Consider the following 25,515-nt stretch of genomic DNA (forward strand, 5'->3'; position numbering starts at 1 on the left):
TTTTGCTTATATTCTTGAAGCAGCAGTACGACAACAACCTTGTTCTGCTAATGCTTTGTCTGTTGAGGAGGAGAAGGGAGGTAGAAGACCGAGCTGTGGCGAATGGAAACCGGTGAGTGCAACGAGTCCAACTGCTCTATCTCAGCCCATTGCTATGCAGCCCGTTGCTATGCGCACTATATACGTCATCGCGCCAGAAGGGCAAGGAAACGAGCATGCGCAGAAAGACCGGAATGAACTTAAAGAGGAATGAGTGTATACATGCACACAAAATTCTTTCATTCGGAATGACAAACGGAATAAACCACCCCCTTCAATCGGATTTAATTTTCAATCGGAATGACCGTTTACATGACTACTTTTAATCGGAATGGCCTTTCATTCCGATTAAAAGTGGAATTAAACTGTCCATGTAAACGCACTGATATCGTCCAACAAATGTTGGTGTAGTGACAGGCCTATTTTAGTTCTAAACTCTATTCTAGGTTAAATTCCCTTTATCTTTTAAAATCGGAATGAGACACACCATAAATATAAAGAGGATCATCATGTGCAGAGGTGATATTTTTCTGTCTAGTCATCAGTGGTGGATAGCCCTATTTAAAGAATATCATTAATACGCACCACAAAACATACATTAACTTTTATTGACTTGTTTTGTAACAAGTAATACATCCACTTTGATGAAGTATTCAGATGAAAAAAATGTTTTAATCATGTAACCCACATTAATTTCAAATCTGGGACCAAACCATGACTTGAAATTAAACTTAGCAAAATTAACCTCCCAGTCATCCCTCTAATGGCACACAGAAACAATAACAATTAGTCTACACACTAGAAATCATAATTCAAAAAAAAGGCAAAGCACATTTTTATTGGGCTCTTATGGTAATTTCCGCACTGAGCTCTCACAGACAAACAACACCAGGAGTATATTCAGGGCGAAAAACAAGCTCATCACTCATCGCAGTCGTAGAAATGATTTCCACAACAGAGAAACTGAGCCTTGTTGTGCTCCCCAAAGGGGAGAGAGATACAAACTCTAATGATTGTTGGCAGCAGAAACTAAAGGTGCTTTTGCTTTTCCTTTATTATTCCTCGTTGTTGAATAATTAAGACCTATTGTTATTTCTCGGCCACCCACTGTAATGATAGCAATAATTCATATTATGCTGATTAGCAGGCTGACAGGGAGGGCGTAATGCATTCCACATGGCAACACTTTTTCCAGCGTCAGAAAAATTATGTAAATGGTGAACAGAGGCATGTTTATACAATGAGGTAACTGCATGAGAGAAATGTGTGAATTAGCTTCTATAGTGAGGCGGAGCTGTGCCAAGGCCACCAAAGCATGTTGGTGATCCACTAATAAGTATTTCTCTGCGTCTGTATACTAAGCCAATTTGCAAGGTGATTGCTCATCAGCTGCCTTTAAGTGTGTGCGCTACTATGTGTGTGTGTGTGGTTGTTTTTTTTCCTCTGCGTGTTCACACCGTCCTCCCTCTCCGAGAGCCATTTTGGTGCACGAGCGGCTTGTTAATGGAGGGCTGCGATTACTCCGGAGCTGAGCTGACAGCTCGGTGTAGCTAAGCTCCGATCAGGTAACCGACTTCATGCCACGGCTGAGGCATGCCACTCAAGTCTGAGGGCAGGAAGTTCTTCCCAATTACCCAGCACACACCGCTCTCTGCCTGTTAGCGGGAGCGGTGACAGGGCTCCATCCTGTCCTTGACATGCTGTTTCCTTTCTCTCTCCTATGCCAAATGGCGGGAGATAGTCACCCCATGATTGTCTTTACTTTAAGTTGCCTTTTTCTTTTCATCTGTATTTACTAGTAGCGTGGCTCTCTGGGCTACACATAAAGAAGGAATATTGGGTCTTCTGGCGTGTTTTGGTTAACAGTATGCCCATTTAATTGAACTTTAATCATACACTGCATTCAGCAACACATTCTTCCATCATATGCACAATTCATTTGCCAACATCCCATTAAAGATTTCAGCCTTCTGTATGCACAGTGCATTCTCCCATCACGAGTCTGACATGGAGGAAGTCCATGGGGAGGTCTTTATTGGATGGGAATGTGTTCTGTTGTTGTTCAAAAAAAGTTCAATACCGTGTTAAAAAAGTAAGCGCATTTAATTAAAGTTGAACTTGGCTAAATTGATTTTTTCATTTCTATCAGAAAGTTTTATAATTGTGTCTGCTATGATTCAGTAAAAGGTTTGTTTTTATCTGCATTCGACATGAAAAACACAGGCTGAGTTGTTCACCCCTGTACTTCTATTTTGTTCCTCTTATTTCCCGTTAATTCCCATTGAAAAGATTCCGGCAATACATGGTGCATTTAGGGTGTGTCCAACCACTTCTGGGCGCAAAGTAAAGTGCAAGAAGCAAAGGACTTGTATTTAGTCCTTTAATTAGTCATAGGTGTGTTTTGGACATAACATGAATTTGACAAATCAGAGTGCTTCCCTTTTAAAGCCAGGTGAACCTGCACCTGGCATGCTGCTATTTACATGGTGAATTCAGCAAATTGGAGAAGCAGTGTTTTTCCCTGAGAGTAATGCATTAAGAGCAGTAATTTTACTGCAGCAAATATTGTGGGACATTTCAGCAGCAAAACTAAAAACGGTAGTTATAAACTTGACAGAGGAAACACAACTAAACTTTTAGCTGCTGAAATAACCAATGAAGTCATGCTGCTCATCATGCCTCAATGCACACAGCGACTCTCTTAATGGGGAGTCAGACAGCAGCTCTGCTCTGCTCTCTGCTATGTTCACATTTTAGAGAATGTAATTGCATTTTCCTCATTAATGATGAATTACTTCACCCACCTGCAACCCATCCGTATGTCCCTGTAATAACAAGCAGAGTGTACGTGCATTGTGAACCGCCTATGTGGGTGCTAGGAATGGGTGGTATTAGGATTTTTATGGTTTTCTGGGTTTACTGGTATTTCGAAATCCAGGACACTCCTCTTTCTATTAAACCGATACAGAAATGCTGTATTGAGGTGGTGTGGTGCACAGTCAGTCTCTACTGGTGAAACACACAGCTGAGCTGAGAAAGATGGCAACTGTGAGTGGTGGGGATGAAAAACAAACAGTGCCTCTGCCCCTGTTAAGGAGTATTGCCACATATAATTTTATCTTGAGATGACGTCTTCCAACTACAAAATCATTTTATCAGCTGCATGATGTTATTCAACTCATCACCTCCGTTCAGCCCACAGACGTATTGTGCTCATTTCCTATTGTATTATTCCATGGGCTGTAAGCATTTAAATCCAACAAGACTTGTGTTAGTAGGCTAATCACAAATGAGTCACACAGCATCGCAGGCTAGACAATGACATACATGTTACAATGACTCACCAGTAGCCTACCTTTTATATTTTTGTTTTTGACACACAAATACTGTCATACCAGAAAGGTATGACAAAATACTGCCCAAGCCGAGTGGGTGCATCTTGTTAGCTGATTCATGTGTTCTTTAAATTGCAGGAAAATACTGCACTGTTGACTTTAGACCAGGTTTTTGTTGGTCATGGGCGCAATTGTTTTCTGCTGCCTCAAAATAGAAATATGACAACAATATACCTGACCCCACCTCATTTTAAGGCCCAATCCCAATACCTCCCCCTTGTCCACTATTCCTTAGCCCTTGACCCTACCCATAGCCCTTGCCTACTACCCCTTGGCCCTCGAAATGAAGCAACGAGGGGTAGGGGTTGAAATCATGAAATCATCAATGTGAAAATCCGACAATTTTGCAGAACAGGACAGATGACAGACGCCAGATAGTGCGAGCTAGCTAGCCCTCTAACAAGCAACCTGACGACGGTAACGTTAGCTAGCTGGTCAACTGCAATCTAGACATCATGAATAGCAATAAAAAATTGTTATACCGTTCTCTACACAAATACACAGTTATTCGAAAACGTTTTTACAAAAGTTCCATGTGTATTTGCAAAATTATGCGTACCTGTATGAACTTTTTTCCCCGTCTCTTGCTCGGTGGTAGCCATGGCGACGTCTACCCCTGGCTGGCAAGTCAGCATCTGAAATCCCTCGCTCCGAAGGGCTAGTTTCATACCCACTACCCCTCGTTATGCCACCTACCCCTACACGCAAAAAGGAATTGGGACACCCCTACCCCACGCGGGAACGCGCAAATCTAGGGGTAGGGCCAAGGGGTAGGGCCAAGGGGGGGTATTGGGACGGGCCCTTAGACTGACACACAGATGGGTCCAAGTAGGCAATGTGAGCACTGGCTGTGAAAATGACAACGGTGACAGTCTGAAATGAGTAACTGCTTTGCACTGGGTGTAAGATAGGGCCCGAGTCTATTTCTAAATTCAGTCCCCACTATGTTTTAGGGGTGGGGGAAAAATTGATACAGCATAGTATCAGGATATTTTCACGTGGCAATATCATATCATTACTCGGACACCATGTATCGATTTTTTTTTTTTATTACATAAATTAGTAATATGACAAATACAAATGAAACTGTTGGTAGCCTACTAGAGTAATATAATCAGTTGCTTTTCAATTTATTAGTTTCATTTTGCTGCAATAAAAATGACTGAATTGAGATGAACAGACTGAATACTTTATTTTATTCGATTAAACTTTTGATGTTGACAAAGTTTTCTTTTGGGGACATAATTTGCAGTTGAATAAAGGTAATAAATCGCAATATATCTCAATATATTGTATCATAACACTCAGCATATTGAACATGTTCAGAATAGCAGTAATATTCGATAATCGTGGGGCCTCTGGTGATGCCTACCCCTACCATGTTTATTGTCTGCAGATGTATTAGAGTGCCATATCTCTAGTTCTCTAGAAGTTTCAGCTCAATGGAAAAAGTAAGGTACATGTTCTGCTCACAGCTCCACATGCAATACAATGATGAATGCAATGATGAGTGTCTGAATTCTCACTTTACTTCTCAATAAAGTAAACTACTGAATGACTGTTATATAGGAGGTAGTGAGTGAGTGAGAAAGACATCCTGCTCACAACCGGTAGTATCCTGTAGCCATACAGTGAAACGTTGATTGTGCCAAGTTTGGTAATTGAAATATTTCTCTTGGAATATATTAATTAGACTTTTGTTATCTGAGTTCAGTGCCATCCTCAAGGTAAATGAAAACCTGAGAATGTTTTGAAATTGGTTATGTGTGTGTGTGTAGGTGCAGCAGCATCTGCCGCAGAACCTTATTAATCAAGTGAAAAACTCAATTTGAAATGAGAGAAATTTCATTTGACCTTTTCTGGGCGTAAGTGAGTCTTGAATGATAAGTTCTCATAAAAGAGCATACATCAATAGATCCCTCCACCTTCTCCGCCTGTTTGTTGCCGTAGTTAGATAGCAGCGGTGGCTGCAGCATACTGATGAGCCATCGGCTGATTACACTTAAAACTTCCCTCATGGTCCGCGTCAAGATATATTTGCGTAGAGTCGGGCCTTTATGCACTTTGTATGAAGGGAAGCACATGTGTGTCTGCTACTTGAAAATGTACAATGCTGCTTCATTGTTTAATTTTCTGACAGAATGGGTTCAACTGAATTAAATTCATTTATTCATGTTAAAGAGAAGCTTTTTACAGATTCACTATGGCGCCTCAGTAAAACATGTTTATTTGAGTAAAGTAGCTTTTTTCAGTTGACAACAGAGGCTTAAAAAAAATCCTTAAAGCTACACATACTTCCTGCATCTCCACAGCATTATCTTACCTCTTTTCCCTCTCTTTCTTCAAGTCTCATATCAGTCGTCCTGACCTGGCTCTGTCTGTTTTTTTCCTTCACAGAGATGGTATGAAGAGACGGAGCCCATATTGCCTTGGACGAGAGCCAGCTGTGTCGGGTACGGTACGCTACACTGACCTCAGCTTCCTGTCCGTTTGTCAAAGCGCTGCTCAGTCAGGGATGTAGCCTATTTCTGGTTTTAAAAGGCCTTTCATAATAGGTAGACACGGTGGTCCTGTATTTCACAGAGCTTCCTCTGCTGGAAACAAGCCAGAGGAGATCGAGAACTGAAACAGAAGCCTTGAATAAAAGTTATTGTTGCCTCTGAGGTTCACTGCTTCAATCTCGCTGTTTAATGAAGCAGAGGCTTTGTCACCCTTGCATGCATTTAAGTCTCCTGGGTTCCCTTTGTCATCAAAGGGAATTACTAAATTGAAGAGGAAATATGGTGTATGGTGCATCCCAGTGGTTCATATTGGTTCCTTTCTCAAGTCTGTGTCTCCGCACACGATCCATCAACACAGTAATCATAGGTCGTATATTAAACATACATTAATATGATGGAAGAGGAAAGTGTTGCTGATCTTGGGTTTATGCATTTGCTTTCAGTTCTAGTAACTCGGCTGAATGTTAATGATGTTTATACCAAGGATGTTTTTTCTTTTATTATTTTGAGCTGCACCTTTTGTAACCTTAATCAAACCTGTTTCACTCGATGTAATTGTATTGTATTGCTGTGGGCCTCAGGTCTGTTTGTCAATGTTAGTAATTCCTGAGCAGACTTGTTGTTAGCTGTGATCACCTGGAGCCTCTTAATCACCAGAGGAGAAAACTGTTTTTTAAGCAGGACGGAGAATATGATCTATAAAGTAAAGCGAAAATGATGTGTACTGCTGCTCTGTATGACCGTGGCTGCGCATTGATTGATGGTGCGTTATGTTGCTGCTAGTGTTGGTGGTTGACCACACTTCACGTCCTCCATATTTTCTACGTCTTGTCTCAGAGGTCTGCACAACCTTGAATCAGTGATGCACAGTACAGTGATGTTTGCAATGATTCTGAGGCGGGTTTACAACTCTGTCATTTTTATTATAGCTTTGTATACAGTCTTTGACGCCAATTTTCGTAGTGGCCAAACTGTGGAATTATAACATCCAGGTCTGTTGCGTGATGCCATTTGGCCAAAAGGCTTTTTCCCATAGACTTAAATAGGAAAGAGACATCTGTAAATCAGTGGATACATTCGTTTTGGAAATTGAAATGATTCTTTTCACTGTCAGGATTTAATTTAATCTGATAACAGTTGGCGCCACTTAGCTACTTTCACTGGAATAAATGGAGCCTCGCCTCCAACGCTGTGTCCAGATCTCTTAATACATTCATGGTTTTACTCAAAGTCGAACATTTTTCAGCTCTCAGTGACCAGAGAAAATGCTAAACGTGCAGTTCTCAGTGCAGAACAGACGCTCAGTGTCTCATCACGCTGCTGGTATTAGTAGCATAGTGTAAGTATGTGCCACTCCCATTGCAAAGCATTTAAAACTACGGCTTCAGGAAAACAAAAGCTTTTCTTTTCGACAAGTTGTCGCTGCAGCTGCACTTGTCACCATCTTTCACATGTTAGGTGTTCTGCGTCTTCCTTCGGCATTTACCAGCTGACTAGAACACTTGAAAACGTTTATGCTGCCTCATGTGGTGCGGTGCAATTACATCCCTGGCACCTGCTGTGCCAGAAATTTGGCATCGATTTGCTATCTAAGTATTGTTTCTGGTGACATCCCTTCAGGAGACACAGATAAAAAAATAAAAAATAAATCGTCTAGGTTGATGCACAAGAGACCAAAGAATTCTGACTTTTAGCTCTAAAAAGTCTGGATCCTACATTTCCCATAATGCAACTTAGTAGGGATAGGATCTTGAAATCCCTGCCTGGTAAACGCCCACATCTTTCAAACCCCTTGCCCACAGTTTGTTACCCAGGCTTTATGTTGAAATAACCCTGATGACCTCATAGTGGTGTCATCAAGGTTATTTTCTCCGACTTGGCAAATCTCCTTCAGAGCCACAGAATATATATTATACAACTGTTTTCACAGGCTGAGTAGGAGTAATCATGTCGAGTAAACTGATGTCTGAATGTGATGGAACATGGTTTCACTATCCCACGCAACACTGCCCACAAATGCCACAGTGCCCTCCTCCAAAGGTGGGAGAACACTCTGCAGTCTGAGGTTGCCACTGGGCACTGAAACATAATCTGGATAATGTATCTTTAAATAAGACATTAAGAACTGACTGCTCTTTCTTCCCTCTGTGCCTCTCCTTCTCAGTGCCCTGCCAGTGTCTGCGCTCGCCCGCAGAGACACAAACAGTTAGCATACATATGTCAGATGCACCATGCAAGCTAAAGTTCAAATCCCCTTCATATGCGCGCTTCCTTAGCGCCACAGGCAGGGACTCTGTGAAAAGGTCATCTCTCACACTGAGTAAATGAAGGAAATTGCCGGCTTTCGCTTCCCCTCACCATACTGTTTTTAGCTTTGGCTGAGCATTAGTGGCTGCTGCTCACTCCCACTCACCTAATCACCACTCAGCATGCCAAATTAATACATGAATCATTCTACAAATCTGCATGGAATTAGCATCTTCTAGCCTTGAAGAGTATTTTTACATGATGTCATTTTTAATTGCAGCAGCTCTGCAGCCTGACACATTGTGTCTTCAGCTGTATTATGATATTCAGATTCCACTTTCTAAAGCCATCAGTAAGGAGAGCTTCAAGATGGTGTTCAGTAGCAGTAACTTAATTGAAATCCAAGAGATCGTCGGTGAGGATTGAAGCCTGTCTGTCTGCAGAGGCTTGTTCTCTGGGCCTCAAAGATGCATCTAATCGCATACAAGTTGTACATATGTTACATGAATGTACAAGCTGAATGCATGGGTGATTCCTGCGTAACCTCGTGGTGAAATATTTATTGAAAAGGAGCGAAAGTATTGATGGACCTTGGGGAAGAGCAGTCAGCATCTAAGAGGCAATTCAGGCTTCTTTGAACCGCTTCCCCTGCTTCCCAGATCAGGACTCTGGGAGTTACTGTGAATTCTTTATGAGTATACACAAATAGTTAAAAGCAGCTCTTTATCCAGCCCTTTTTATTTATAAAACCCAATCTTTTTAAATATTCAGTCAACTCTCGGGATAATTTGTCTGACAAGTTGGAGGATTTCTCCTGCTCTTATTTGGTTAGTGGAATGGAAAGACACTGTGATGTATTATAGTTAATACAGTGAAACAGTTTTGGAAGCAGCTCTGACACAGATCCAGATATAAGAGTGTAATGTGCTGACATAATGGAACTTCCTTTATGAGGCTTCTTCTTACTGGGTTAAAAAACATGTGCTATGTGTATTAATTGGTGTCTTAACCAGGGTCCCATGCATGAAGTGTTGATTTTAGATCGTGGACTAATCTCAGCATCAGAATTAGTTCTTGTTTTTATCAAGCTCAGGACATTGCTTTTGATTTCATCATAATGCTCGTATGAATTTCAGTAATAGATGGATTCATTGCTCACCCAGTCCATGTGTTAGTCTACCGCCACAGTGACGAGCTAATTGAACAGTAGACGCCGGAGATCCAGCTGCAGGCGCTATTTGCATAGCTTCATCATAATTTATCAAAGACACCTCAGCGGGCACTTTATCATGTCTCAAGACCAATTTCTCCATCTTTTTTCCCTATGAATACATTACGCCGCCGACTCATACATCTTCCCCGGCTGTCCTTGCGGCGAGCGGTTGTCCTGCGAATGAAGTGCGAACACAGGGCTCAGTTTGCCATGCACGGTGTCCCGCTGCGTTGTGTGTTCAGCGTAAACGCCACACAGAGATATCGGCTCAGCCAATGGCGGTGAGTTATTTGACCGCTCGGTGAGATATCAGGGAGCACAATGCTTAATACAGTGGTGAAGAGGCCTCAGAGATTAACGTCTCTGTCTTGGCGCGGTGGTTGTAACTCATTAGTTGATTTCTCTGATCAATCACAGTTGAATTATTGTGGGTCATTAGGAACATAAAACTTGAATGCCGGCCTCAGGGGGAAATCCATTTTGGCTCAGTGGGAGGTAAAGGACTTGATGAGTGGGAAAGGATGTGTGTGTGTATCCCTCAGACTGTGCGAACTCTACTTAATGGCTCTGATTGTCAATGAAAAAAGTAATTTATCCCCAAACATAGAAGAGTTGATCCTATTATTCAATCTATACTACCTCTACAATCACAGCATCTGTAGTTACATTAAACAAAGTGTGCTTGAACTGCTGGCAGATTTACAGACAGGAATACAGTAACACACACACAAGCACACAGATGGACGGACCGCACAATTTCAAAGCAATGATAAAACCATTAAGCCTTTAGTGCACGGCTGACTCGCTCACTGACTGGCATTGTTTGGCGTTATTCCATTTCAAAGGCTCTATTTGTGATTATGGCATGGGAACAACAATAAGGCCTCTTAAAGTGTCTTCAGATCAATGAAGTGAGTCTTTTATAAGCTTTCCAAACACCACAGCGGTAAAGGGCAATCTCAGAAGATTATACTTGTCAGATTAAATGAAACCGTGGTGGGGTTTCAATTGGCGAGCAGCAAGAAGCTACCGATTCGAACAATAACATCACATCGCTTTGAAAACAGAAGCCAGAGGACTGTGGATGCACCTCACAGGTTTGCCTTGGCCGTGTGCGAGTTGATTTATAATGTGCGCCCGGGTTCAAATAAGTGCTCCGTGGGATGAAAGGGTGATTAATTCAAGTGCAGGTTATTTGTCTTGGCTGACACGTGAATCCTGCTGATGTACAAGATTTCAAATCATATCTGGGGTCGAAGAGGTTGAAGATCGCACAGAGGTCAAGTGGTGAATGCAAATTAGAGTTTCATTTAAGCCATTGTTGGAGGGAGGCTGCTGTGTCAGGGCAGCTCTGATAGCTAGAACCTGCATTAATACAGTTTCACCAATAGCCCAATGTCATTAAGGAAATAAGGCAACAGGTCAGAGTCCATGGAAACATTCCAGTCTGATTATATGCAGTTATGACCTTAGCTGATGTCAGCCTTGTCAGGTAAAGTCAAATTTTCATTAGAATTCTCCTCACTTTTTTGTCAGGAACTTTTACCATACTGAAGTATTTCTGCAGAATTTTTCATCTTTCAAAATAGAATAAGAACATATGTATGAAAATGCCGTGTAGGGTTGGGTATCGTTCACATTTGAACTGGTACTTGTACCTGGAATTTGGTACCAGTGCCCAGCTGTACCTGTTTTGGTACTTTACTCTCTCATTAATGACAAAAAAATAAGTCCAAACGAGCAAGTCTTGTCCTATTTTTTTCATATGAAGGTTTCAGACACACAAAATATTCTTACGTACTTTTTCAGCACACTAAATAGGCTAGTATTGTTGGTAAGGAACTCCTTAGGCAGCAAGTGGCTGCTGAATTTTAGCTAATGCCAATGAACACCAAGCAGCAATCCCCAGGGCTAAAAAAATGAAGCCAATACATAAGTGCCAGAAACTGCAGTACTTTGAACGGCCACTTGAGGCTGGCTCTAAAAGCAAGTCAGTCCCTATAGACCCCCATGTTAAAATGTCCAACCTTACAGCAGAAATAAACATGTTTACAGCCTGGCACAAAAAACAGTTTCAGTCTCTATAGCTAATTTTAACATTCATGATAACTGTACAGGGGTGACAGTGAAGGTGATTTTTCATTTAACTCAACTGTTTGCATGTTATTAAACCTTTAAGTTCCGCATGTTTAAGGGCAGGGCTGCTTGAGTATCAGACTGTCCGCACATCTCCACTCTCTCGTCCAAATGTGGCTCCAAAGTACCAAGATGGAGATGAAAAATGCCAAATTCAAAGCTTGTGACTGCTTTCGGCTAGCCATTACCCTGATTCACTATGACTTGAACAAGCTGCAGGGGTGGCATAGTACTCTATATTTATCTGTATAGATCTGACTTACAAATAGTAGCATATTCAAAGCCCAGAATCTATCCAATCCTCATAAAGCCTCAATTTTTAATTTTCATGTTGGACAGGGTTTTTTTTTGTTACACAAGTAAAATGATAAATTCTTTTGGATAATGTTACATGAAATGTTCAAAGTCTTCATTTATATGAAAAGCTTTTAAAATTCTTGGCAGAGAGCTGTGACCGAATAATGATTTAACAGGAAAATAAGTTTCAACCTAGTTGTAATGAATTGAGTTGTCATTTGGTTTTGGCAGTTAACATTCATTGTGTGTCAACCTGAGCCTGCTAAACTCTGCACTGTCAATCTCAATCAAACTACTCAGATATAAAGTGGGGCCAATTTATTGGAATATTCCCAACGTCAGGGAAAACGAAAGTAGCCTAAATGATTAGAACCGACCCAAAGCCATTTCTACCTGCCTAAGTGAATAAAAAGTAGCCTGATTGATGCGGGAACTGTCTAATCTGGCAACACTGCGTAGTGACTAACTGGAGAAAGCGCCAGCTCTGTATCCTGTAAACACTTCTGCTTTCTTTTTTCTCCATCTGTGGTTAAGCTGCTCTTTTGTCCACATCCTTTTGTTCTGTGGAGGTGGAGGCAATGCTTATATTTTTAGTTGAAACATTTTATAACATTTTGAACAAGTTGCACATGCAGAGGAAAACACGTGGCTGGAGTCAGCCTGTGGCCGCACATGCACTCTTCATACTTAATTTCACTTAATGTCTCTAAAGCAATTTTCTGTGATCATCAAAATAACGTTAGTGAAAATTCACTCATGTAACGAGGAGTATTATATTTTTATTTTCTGGCAGAATTGGCACTAGTTGTGTACATGCCAACGTGGACAGTCTGTTCTCTCTGCAGGCTGTTCTGTCCATTAAATTACACTCATCTCACTCTGAGCAGGTTAAACAAATCAAAGGCGGTTCTTAAAATATATCAATGAGACCAATCAATGAGTCTGCACTTAACCTAGCTGTGTGGAGGCGGTCTATATCTCAGTTCACAGGGTGTATTCCTGCAGCGTTTAACCTTCTACCACAAAGCCTGGACTGTGAAGTGGGCAGGGCGAGGCTACTGATTCCCCATCATCACTTCCTGTTTGCAGGGTTAATATCTGTGAAAGAAGCAGCAAATGGTGTTTACACTGGCCCTTGAACCTGGCACAATGCAGCGCTGCATAGAGCAGTGCAGTGTATGAGTGCTGTTTTGTTTTCTGTCTAGTGGTAGTGCATATCCACTTGAGCAGAGAGCTCTGCCAGTCAGAGCATCTCTTGACAAATGAAGGTTTCATTTAAAGTGAAGGTCGCGAGCTGCTTTTGTTTTGGAATCGCTGGAGTGAATCCCCTCTCTCTCTGAGTTGTATTTCACTTTGCTGCTAATTTAAAGTTTTTGGCTGACACATCCTTGTGAGGAGTCCATAAGCAGTCAGTCACCAGCATGAGCTGTCTGCAGTTTTAACTACTTCTGCTTTGTACAAACATCACCGTTCTGCTCCAACATGTACACAGTTTAACACAAAAACAACAGAATAAAACAGAGGTGGTGTTTTGTTAGTTTTCCCCTTGAACCTGTGGGCCTCAGCATCCGTGTGCTTCAACTGAAGTGCTTTTTGGATGGTTGAACAGCGTGTGAAACCTCCTCACACATACCTGCAATTATTTTTTTAAACTATCCTCAGAGGCTTTAGAAGGAATTATAAAGCCTAACCTTTAATTTACTTAGGTGTTAAATATTTTCCTCTTTCCTGCTGTAGGTAATGTTAATCATGAAATGTTTTTGTATCTGATAGTACTTTTGCTGGGTACGACCATGAAACAAGTATTTAATTATATTCTATGTGTTATTTAAAAGGAACCCTGCAGAAATAAGCTTTGCCTTCAGATGTGATCAGACCTGTCACAACTACTTTGTTTCAAACATTACCCAATGATGTTGGTCCATTGGTCTGTCCAACACTTTGGTCCAGATCTCCATTAAATTGGTTATTGATTGTTGTGATCCCTAGAGGGTCATTCAGAAAGATCATATTGATCATGTGACATTGCCTCTAACACCACTGTCAAGTCAAATTATTCTCTTAACAGACACTGTAGGGTGAGAATCCTCTACTACTTACCAGATGTCCATTACATTTGCTGTTGATGCTCATGTTCCTTGGCAAGCCAATGTTGTAAAGTAGCAGATGTGTAAAAACTTAATGTTTCTTTACGTTTCAACAACATTGGGGTGAACAGCTGGTTAGATTTAGGCACCCACTTGGTTATAGCATATTTTGGTATAGCCAAAACAGAATGTTCTGGGGGGCACAATCCCGGCAGCAAACAAACCAATAGCTTGGTTAAAACAGCTGTTTGTGGCACTATCATGACAGAAATTGCAGGGATGGCTTGGTAAAATCAACCACTGTTCATGGCACTATTCTGGCAGAAAACACACGGAGAGCTCGGCTACAACAACCGCTGTTCGTGGCACTATTCTGGCAGACAACACAGGGATGGCTCGGTTAAAAGAGCTGCTGTTCATGGCAGTATCCTGGCAGAAAACCTAGCGATGGCTTGGTTAAAACACCCGCTGTTTGTGGTAGTATTCTGGCAGAAAACACAGGGACGGCTTGGATAAATCTGTTGTTTGTGGCACTGTCCTGACAAAAACCACAGGCAGACAACGCAGGGAAAGCTTGGTAAAAATCAACCACTGTTCATGGAACTATCCTGGCAGAAAACACAGCGATGGCTGGGTTAAAACAACCGCTGTTCATGGCATTATCCTGGCAGAAAACACAGGGATGGCTTGGGTAAATTTGCTGCTCGTGGCACTATCATGGCAGACACCACAGGCAAAAAACACAGGGAAAGCTTGGTAAAAATCAACCACTCTTTGTGGCACTATACTAGCAGAAAACACAGGCAGCAAACTACAGGAATGGCTTGGTAAAAATCAACCGCTCTTTGTTCATGCACCATTCCCTCCACCTCCAGATGACAAAGTCTGCTCTTATCCGTCATCACTTATAAGTGCTGATATGATATGTATGAAAGGTACAAATGTAAATATCTGTGGTTTGCAGAAACGCCAACGTTTTCCTCTAATGACTGGGCTGTCCCTGGTGGATAAACCCTGATGCTATTAGTGACAATGGTTTTAATCATCTGATCTCCCAAAGGAACAAACACTTTGAAATTTTAATGACCCTGAGGCATATCTTTGAGCGCTTACCAATCTTGGTAGGGCTTTCAGAGAAGGAAAATCAACAGCAATTTGTTTGTTGCATTCAGCGTTGTATTATGAAGCGTGCCTCCTCAAGGGGCCACTCACTTGGCTTTGAGTAAGAGTCTAGTTGAACACAAAAAGCTTGCCAGTGGTTTATGCACATGGAGGTTGATTGATGATGTCTGAGGCTGACCGTTGATGACGAGGTGTCAAGGTGAAAGTGCTTGAGAATGAAAATGTTTTTCCAAAGAGACACAGGCGCGGCTACCTTCGGCGAACAGCCGATGCATTTTTCATTCTCTGCTCCTCTTTGCCCACTTCTGCCTTGACCATTTACCCCCTGCTACTCCCCTAGACTCCCTACACTTTCCTTTTCCTGGAGGTGTTCTCACACACACACAAAGCACAGTGCACACTATCTCTTTGAACAGCGGTGTTTGATGTTAGAAATGAACCAGGGTGTGCGGACTGTGAGGCTTTTTCCTCACCCGAAATCCTTTAGTCTTTTGTGTATTCAATGAGCAATTGCATACTCTTAACCATGCATGACTTTGATAAAGCTAATCTCGGTGTAGATGAATAGACCCTCCCTCTACACACTGACAGCACACTTCATAAGGGAGCTTTTATGCACTGCAATGCCGTTACTTCAATGTGGGGGCTTGGACTTTGGCACAATGGTGTTTTGATGCCGCATAAAATTAGAACTAGGTTCAAAAGGCAGAATTTTCGACGGCCATTTATCACGTCCGCCTTTATCAACTAGGTCATTTTTCATTTTTTCCTGTGTTTTTTGAGAGAGAGGGGAAGAGAGAAAGTAAAAAGGAAGCGGGAGAATAGGCTAGAGTGAGGAGGGAAACGCAGCGAAAATGAGGTAGTGGATAAAGAGAATGACAAAGGAAGGAAAAGTGCAGGATATATTGTAGATATATTGTGTGTTTTTCTCCTCATCCACACTCTCCCACCACGTTCATCTGAGAGTTCTCGTTTCACCGCGCCGTCTTGGTAAACATGTTGACTTTTACATTTCGGAACATTTCTGTTTTGCTGCTCCGACTGAACTGGAAGAGACAACCTAAACTTTCAAAGTTCTGCCCAAAAGTATTTCTCTGGACGTAAGCACTCTGCCACACACGCTTACTCTCCACTCCTATCCGTGGGAGTGCAGGCTTTGTAGCCGTCTCTGGTGGCTCAAAGTGGGTTGCATAGCATACTAAGTACTTTGTGTCGGTGGTATGTTATGTAAAAGTAATTCTAGGGCTAATTTCAGTTTAAAGGGGCAATGCCGTGACACAGCTGTGGGCTGTGGTGAGCACGGGCTTGCACGCTTTTAGTTGGAGTGACACTTGTTCTTGAAGTAATTTCAACGCAAACTGGGAATAGATCAGCACAAGAGAGGAGGAAGAACCAGCAGAAAATATCCCTAACCAGATAAACACCATCTTAAACGAATAATCAGTTGTCACAATAGTTGCTGATTAATCAACTAATGATTTCGGCTCTAGTTAAATGATTATAAAAATATATCTCCAAAAAAAGTGGTTAGATTGTCAGCACACTGTTCTGGCAAGTGAGGGCCAGCTCTGGCCCATTTATGGCTGAGAGTTTTGGGCTCATTTTCAGCCATAGATAATCAGAATTCTGTTTATCTAGTCCAAAACATTTAAGGTATGTAGCCTTTCTTGTGTGGGTTACATTAACATTCCTCCTTTCCACCTGTCACAGATTTCTCCGGCAATGGATAACGCTCCCTGTGCGGCTCGAATATGTGCCGTATTTGCTTTTCATTGTCTCACAACCCTCATGGACCCTTGTCGGTCCAAACACAGAAATCTCTGGTCTTACTTTTTGCCATCTGTCGTGTTTTCTGTAACTAAACAACCAACCGCAGATTAGACTCCTGTTTACATTGGCATGTGCATGGTCATGTCATGTGTGTTTTCAGATGTGTTAGTATGAATGGAGATTACATATGAACGATGCTAAAAAGCTCCTGTGTACAGAGATCATTTTCATTTTAAAACTCTTTTTCAAACTGATGTGGATGTAGCTATGGTTTCATCTCATCAAAGTCTTGGTCATGACTTGGTCTCAGTTTAGATAAAACACTGGCATTATGTCTATTTGACTCTGGCACATCATTTATGAAGAGTCAGAGAGACCTTGGCTGTTTGGCTGAGCCATTGTGGCTGCCTGTGATACCACAAATAGCACTTGATAGATGGATAGATGCTTAAGTGACCTGATAATGAAATTCCCTTGTCACCTTATAGTCGCCCGCTGCACAATATCTCAACCTGATATAGCATAAAAGCACATAACATGTCATTCATAAAAACATTGTGTCCTCCTCCTCTGCACCATGTATCTGTATGACTGTGTTTCACAGAGGCAGCTATTTATTTTGTGTTTGTGAGCAGGCAGAAAAGAGAGGAGTTCAAGGACTCAACAAGGGCTCAGGTCCCCAGGGCCCCCCCCATAGAGACAATGATGACTCTCCTCCCTCACCCACACACCCACCTACCTACCTCCTTCCTGTCCTCCATTTTGACACTGAGCAACGAGGCCCGCACTGACCTTGCAGCGATTTGCAAATGTGCACCTAGCCGGTCCTCTCACAGCTACGGGAGGAGTAACGCCTGCAGCTGACGGACCAACACCGGGACATGCACAAACACACGCAGCCTCACGTGCACGTCCAGTCATGCGCTAACACACACAAAGAGTACATCTGCAGAGGGACGCTGTTTCTAGGTCCCCATCTCCCCACGGGAGCTCCCTATCATCACAAGGTCCAGCAGTCAACATAACCCCTAGACAGCTCTGCCATTCAGCGCTCCCTCCTCTCTTCCTCTCCCTCACCGCCCATCACACCTTCAGCATAATAAGTGTCTGCAGCAGTCACACCATGGCACTGTGTGACCCCCTCAGTCATCAGCAGCGTAACCCCCACCCCTCCTCCTGGGCAAGACCAATTTACAATCTGCCCACCTCGACGCTGCCTCCCAGCCTTCTGTGACGCCGCACCGCCGTTGTTTATTTATGACCCCTGGCCCTCCAATGAAGGGCATTATGAAAGGGATTACACAGCCAAACGGCTTGGCTCAGACCCCACTCTCATTACTCACTGCTTGTCCAGGAAGATAGCGGAGGACTCAGACAGGCAGAGAGAGATTATCAAAGTGCCGGACTGTTTGATCACTCTGTAAACTGAACGTATACGCTCCTGCCAGGCGAAGAGGTTCGTCTTTCAAGGGACACCTGAAAATGCGCAGTGCTGTGGGGGCTGCCATCGCGAAGGCGGCTGTAATTGAAGTGGAAATGACAAAAGGGACTCTGGAGCCCCAGCTGCCAGGCAGGACTGAAAGCCCAGAGAGAAGTTAGAGGAGGAGGAAGGACGGTGATGCAGCAAAGGCTGAGTTTTTCTCACCTTGCCATGCTCATTCACCTCGGCGTAATACAGTGAAAGTATGAGGAGCACACAGAAGGAGAGAGGCGAGAGTCAAAGCATGTTGTCATGATATATTTGAAGCTTATTCGATGTTTTCTAGTTGTATCAAAGAAGTCTAATACAATACAATATGAGGTACTAATTGCTGAAGGAACAGTGCCTCTTGCTAGCTCCCACCTGACCCGGTTGGTGCGCAGTGCAGTAAAGTGAAGAGCAGTAAAATTAACCCTCAGACTGACATGCATAACCTGTCAAAAATATACCCTGTGGTTAACCCATTAATAGATCATTGTTGACATCCCTAGTATATATCTTTATCATAAAAAACACATTTATGTTTGTATTTTTAAAATCAAGAAGGGACAAAAAGATGCAGAAAGAGCTGTAACCTTAACTTAATTACAACACAGTGTCCCTTGTTTGATAAATTTATGTAACTTTGGTCTTTTCAAACCCATTTCATAACCCACTGACTGAGCCAAAAGTACATGTTGCCCAAGGCTAGAAACAAGGCTGCCTCTGTGAAAAGTTGACATTTTAGAAATACAAGGTTTCCACCTGACAGGGTGCACAAAAGAGAACAGCCGCATGCACGTTGGCAGATTTTCCTGTAGGAGCCTTTTCAGTTTAACAGCTTTCATGTGCACACACACAATGTGAAACAACAATGCAACACTCATCAGCAAAGTGTTAAATGGTCGCTGTTAGTAATTCAGGCAGGTGTGAGCTCAACGTTTTCATCCTTGCAGACAACATATTTCCATAGAGGGTTGTGTGCAGCTCACTGACAACGCAGCGAACCAAAAAAATCCATTAGTTTTGAGCCACATCCAAAAGCAGCAGGTGGACGGATTTTTGTAACTGTGAAACAACAAGTGCTGTCAAAACTTTTTCACTTTGTATATGATGCCTTGGAGTTCCCTTTCAAACTTTATCCTTTATATTATTTCACAATTCTGGCTTTCAGCTTTGATATAAATCCACCAGGAGGAAGAGTGATGTTGTACATCCAGAGATTAGAGAGATCAGAGAGACTCTGAATTGTTAAAAGTAGTGTATTCCAGCATGTGTGTGTGTGTGGGCGGTTGTGATGTGTGCTGGCAGCATGACTTGCAGCAGGTGGGTGTGTGCAGCACAGTATACAGTACCAGTACAGAGCCAATTTAAGGATGCGGCCAGCACTAGTTTTCACCTTCTTATAATGCTGCAGGGTTACTCTCCCACCCTGTGGTTGGCGGCTGCTTCAGTGATCTTGCTTCCTTGTTTCCTGGGGTAGGTTACCATGGGACCCTCCGCTGGCGGCAAGCTCAAGGAGAAAGCTCGATGTCAAAGCGTACAGGAGAGGGGTGCAGGATCCCATACCGTACCTCTCTCTTGTCCTCTTGCTTTTCCCCTCTGACTCACAGGCTGTTGCTTCATCTCCCTGCACTGAGTTCAGTTGGAGGAGTGTTACTGGTGTGGTTCAATCACCACAAGTATCTCCCTCTCACTTTTCCTGGGTGGGATCAATGCATGTGCGTGTGCCCTTCATCACTGAAGTGTTAGTCAGCTGCCTCTATATCGTACACTGACGTACATTTCCATGGAACAAAACAGTGCTATCTCACATCATCTGTGCTTGTAAATATCCCTCTATACGTCGATGATACCACTCTGCTGTCGGGAAATGAGGATTATCTACAGAGATATGGGTTATTGCACATATTAATAAACTGTACCAAGAATGTATGTTTCAGGAGTATGGAGTCATATTCCTCTCCTGGGACATTGCATATGGTGTGTTTATATTTGTATGTGGTCAATATACAGATGCAGCCACACAGAATTTCCTGTGATCCCCACTGGGACATTGCTGGGTCTTTCGCTAGTCCTTGGCTTGAATAAGATCCCCCGCAATGATGTCATGAACACAGGGCCGGTTTACTGCACTTAAAATCAGCTTATTTGGTCATATTTAATGTTTATAAGGGACAGTGCTGCCCATACAGAGCATACTTTTAATAATTGTTATCATATTATGATTGTATCGTTGTGAACAAGTCATGAAAATATTATGATACAGATTGTTTTCATGCATTAAGTATACTGTGAGTAGACTACTGTTGTGAGACGGCTGATGAGTTACTATATTTGTTACCTTCCACTCCATAAAATCTCCAAGAGATGTGTCAATCAACAGAACAGCATGAAAATGAAAGCAATATTGGTGGGAAGTGAATGATATACAGTAAGAAATAACACTCATTTGAGCAACTGACTTCATCTGCAGTGATAACAGGCTGGGACAAACTGACAGAATGTTTTTTTTTTTTACCAAAAATAAAATAGCAAAAATGTTACTACATTGCCGAATATACAACAAGACCCATTTAATTATGAATATGCTTTAGACAGCGTTTCACAAAGCTTTAAAACTTTCCCCCTAACTTGAATCTTTTCCCCGGATGACAAAGGATCAAATTGTGGTTTGCCACTGTATTTGTCCCATGTAACGTGTTTGCCATCAGTATAGTTGTCTTTTTCTTAAATGTAGTGTAATGATGAAATCAGTTGAAACGGACAGCGTGAAACACATTTTGCGCTCGCAAAGTAAACCGTTAAAATAAACCCTGCAGCGCACCGGCTGTCAGAAACCCTAAGAGGAAATACATCCTCCCTGGGGTACTAATAGATCTATGTTTTTTATTTAAAGAAGAGACAGTTATCTAAAAGGTAAATAAGTGTGTGTTTAGATGGACAGAGTATGTGTGTTGAGGCTTATCTCATAGTGAATGCGGTCAAACAACTAAGAGAGATTAAGGTAGAGACAGTGGATGCACTCGGAGCAGACAGCTGTTGGCGATGGCACAAGAGAAGACATTAGCAGTTAAGCTGTCAGGTGGTAATAAATGTACAGTGTAGCATTTAATATTTCCTGTCGCTCTCCCATTGCCGGTTTGTTTTTGTAACCGCAAATAGACTGCAGTAATCAGTCAATCAATACGGAGATATGAATAGCTTCTTTGTCTTACATCTAAACATCATATCCCATTTATGATCAAGTCCTGTTTTGTGCTGTTGGATCATGGTGGACACACACATCAGAATGTTTGGTTTGATTAGCAGGTCAATGACCAGAAATGAAAAGAAAGCCTTACATTGATTTACTCTCCTCTCCCTCTTTCTCTGTATATATTTGCTTACTCTCTCACCCGCTCAGCCTCCCTTTAATTGGATGAAGCGAATGTAATGACACAGTATTTCACGAGAAAATAAATGGGCTCCAAACAAGCTGCTGCTCTATTCTAGGGCAACTTAATGTCACAGCAAACCCGATAACACTTATGAAATGTACACAACAGACAGGGAAGATGAATAGATTCCCTTGTAAACTGTGGCTGTGCATGTGTGATGCGTATCTGGCCCTAACTGTCTGGAAGGGACGCCACCAGCATTGGTCAGGACGTGGAGGGTTTGCAGAGGACCAGTGTGGAGGCTTGATAGCAATCAGAAGACAGAGACAAGTCTGGGAGGCATGGTGATAAAGAAAAACCTTCATCTTGCTGATCAAATGCGAAAAATGTTTTCATGATGGGTCTTGAAAGCACAATTAGTCCAAAATGTATTTTCTAAAGGTAGAAATTGGCTTGTTTTAGAGCTGTAAATTCATCAGATTCTTGCACAGAACAGCCATTAACTACTTAAGCATAATTAACACCCACTCTATTATTTCACCATAACGGAACACTAAAAATCCTCTAACACGTCTTTGAACTCAGACACAGCCCAAAGCAGCATAAACATGTGTTTAGATCTGTGTCATGAACAAATCTGCTGAGAGGCTTTTGGAGATATTTGCACAAAAATAACTTGAATAATTTCAAACATGTTTGGATCTTCTGATGTAAGTGTGGTTAAAAGGAATCTCTAAATATCAGCCCATTTAGAATGTAATTAAAAATTTAATTTGGAATTGCTATAAGATATTCAGTAATAGTTCATGCGTTGTATCACCCTGACTATAAGCCTTTCTATCTTAGAAGGTTATTGTGCATGAAATGAGAGGAGGGAGTAAAACAAGCCTGGGTGAATAGAACAGAAAATGATCTGCCATATAGTGTAAAGACCTGCCTTCCTACGCCTGTGTAATTTAACGCTGGCTCTGCAGGACACACTTCGTGGTCGTGTAACGTGCAATGTTTCACATGTGGGGTCATGAGAGAGACACTGATGAAAAGTAATTAATTTTTCCTCACAGGGAAAGTTTTCTGTCAGAGGAACACACATCATCTTTGATGTTGATGCATATATGATCGCATGACTTTTATCTCACCTTTTCCTGTTAGATGATTAACTCCCACATACAGATTAGTTTACGACGTGTATCCACATAGGTGTTTTTAATTAATTTTATCTGATTAGTCCTCTCTTCAGGACTGTGTGGGCATACAGAATCTGCAGACTTCAGATGGTGCTAATGACCAGCATTAGACTGGATTTTATCTCATCTCACCGACAGAAGTTTCTGTCTCATTCCTTTCCACTGCTTTGTGGTGTCCTGCAGGGTTCGGTTCTGGGGCCTCTGGTATTCTCTTTATAATTTGCTGCCCTTGGGACAGTTTATAAACAGATTTATTATTGTATATCATTTACATGCAGATTATATCCAACTCCACTTTCCATTTAAACCCAGTGAGCCTGTTAGTTTATTGAGGCTCCCAGACTGCCTTAATCCTATTAAGGAGGGGGTGGCAGAAAATTATTTACAACTCAGTGCTGATAAGACGGAGGTTCTGGATGTTGCTACCTTGACCATGCAAAGTATTTGGCCTCTTTCCTCTATAGCCAGCTCAAATCTGCATAATTTTGGGGTAGTATTTGATTAATCTGTATTTTTTGATACCCATGTTAAGCAGCTGACCAGATCCCCTTTTTTCTACTCAAGAAATAGTAGAATACTAGATACTAGAAATACATAATGCCTGTTGTAAACTTTAACAATAAAAGAAAACAAGACAGTGCAGCTGATACAGGTGTATCAATACTGCGAAAAATGAGTATTAAACAGTTTTCAATGTTCAGAATCGATATGAATCGATTTGTCGATATTTTTGACACTAGCCTCCAGGCAACCCAGAATGCTGCTGCAAGACTATTGCCCAGATGGTCTCGCATTATCCCTATACTAAATTCTCTTCAATGGCTCCCTGTCGCATATAGGATCTAGTTTAGAATTCTCACTCTTACTTAAAGAGCATTACACGGTCAGGCTCCCACTTATGTGGCTGAAGTACTTCACCCAGACTCATCAGCGTGCTCTCTAAAGTCGGATACGTTAAAGAGCTGCTTCCGTGCACCGTCCTTAAGACCCATTGTGATCAAGCTTTTGAGGCCTTAGCACCCAAATTATGGAATTATCTGCCTGCTCCGTGTGTTTTCTTGTTATGCATTGTGTTTTTTTCTCATTATGTATTGTGTTTTTAGCTGTACACATGGCTTAGGTACTTCATTGTCTATGAAGTGACCACATGACCTACGTGTTGTTTAATGCCCTTGTACACCGCTTCTTGACTTATGTCTGCAATAAGTGCTGTAGAAATAAATTTTACTGACTTACTTAATCAGTTCAAGAGTCCTCAGAAAATTGTGACAGTGAGCCGGCATGCGCAATACCAAGACCCTGAAACTGAAGCAGCTAAATTCAGCCATTATTCATGAGATAATTTACCCTTGTGCTTTTTCTGCTGTGACATGTCAAATGTCTTCTGCAAAAAGGGCCCATTGATTGACATCTCCCTCACCTGGTGAAATGGGACAACTCATGCCGTTATCATTTTTATTTGCATATAAATGGACCTCCTTGTGAGCAGAGGTCTAATCAGCCAGGATAACTGAAGACACCTGTGTGGCTGGACCACAGATGTGCGGTGCTTTTAAAATGCAGCATTATGGCCTCTCTTTGTCAGACTCAGCTGAAACTGGCAGACTAATCAGAAGAATATTTAATGGTCCCAACTAAAGTGCAAGAAAACCAAAATGTTATATATTGATAAAGGTGTGATGAAAATCCTTTAAAGACCAGTTGAAATCACATTTCCTCAATGTTTTTGTAGTCAAAAGTAATGTCAACATGTTTTTTCATTATTCTTTTTATTTTAATAGTTTTTATGCATCCGCGCCAGTGATAACCGTGGCCGGAGACATTACATTTTCAGGTTGTCTGTATGTACACCCCATTCTTGAGAAAGCGATGTTTCAAGAACCACTTGAGGTAATTTGGCACAAACATCCACTTGAACTCAATAATGAACTCATTAAATTTTGGTGGTCATAAATCAAAGGTCATCATTTTTGTGAATGGAATATCTCAAGAACACCTTGAGCGACTTTCTCTAAATTTGCAACTTTCAATCTTTATTTGGGCTCAACAATGAATTGATTAGATTTTGATGGTCAAAGCTCAAGGTCACTGTGACCCTGCATCCCTGTCATTCCTGTGAACGCAATATCTCAAATGATCTCGAAGGACCATCCTCAAATTTGGTACAAATGTCCACTAATGAACTGATTTGAATCTGGTGGTCAAAGGTCAAGATCACTGTGACCTTCACTGTGAAATCATAATGTTCTGGTTCGTGGAGGCATACAACCACGAGGCAGTAATTCTAGTTTTTTCTTAATAGTTAGAAAAATAAGTCTTTGGAATAATATAGGAAATATTTCTGCTCTGTGTTTGATTGACAGCAGCTGGCAGGCTGAGCTTCAGGGAACAAGAGACAAAGTAAAGACACCTGCATCTAACCGGACCCGAGTGACAGTTGCATTTTGCATCTGCAGGTACGTTTACGTTTCCACAGTGAATGCTGATCTGGGTGTTGTTCAGAGTCTGTGGCTCTTGTGTTGTGTCGCACGCTGCTGTCTGGTCTGTCTGTAATAGAATGCTGATAGTACTGCTTTATGCAAATATGGTTTCAAATAAAGCCATTTGATTGGCTATATGGAAACAAGTTCTCCATCTATGCAAATACATTGTTATTTATTGTTTAACTCTCAAAGACTCAGC

At 41.8% G+C, this 25,515-nt stretch overlaps 1 protein-coding gene across 4 annotated transcripts in view; it reads left to right on the plus strand.

Annotated features, from left to right (window-relative positions):
- The window catches only part of LOC126402049 (beta-1,3-galactosyltransferase 1-like), a 119,114-nt gene that overhangs the window by 52,777 nt on the left and 40,822 nt on the right, over positions 1-25,515 (plus strand). The window contains exons 2-3 of one of the 4 annotated variants that reach the window (XM_050063704.1): positions 5,832-5,887; positions 25,197-25,289. The exons of 1 other annotated variant lie outside the window; for it this stretch is intronic. The gene's annotated coding sequence lies outside the window, so the exon portion shown is untranslated. The remainder of the gene's footprint in view (positions 1-5,831; positions 5,888-25,196; positions 25,290-25,515) is intronic. 2 more of the 4 variants (XM_050063705.1, XM_050063706.1) reach the window with 2 other exon arrangements.

The sequence above is a fragment of the Epinephelus moara genome, chromosome 15 (genome assembly GCF_006386435.1).
Source record: "Epinephelus moara isolate mb chromosome 15, YSFRI_EMoa_1.0, whole genome shotgun sequence".
NCBI lineage: Eukaryota > Metazoa > Chordata > Actinopteri > Perciformes > Serranidae > Epinephelus > Epinephelus moara.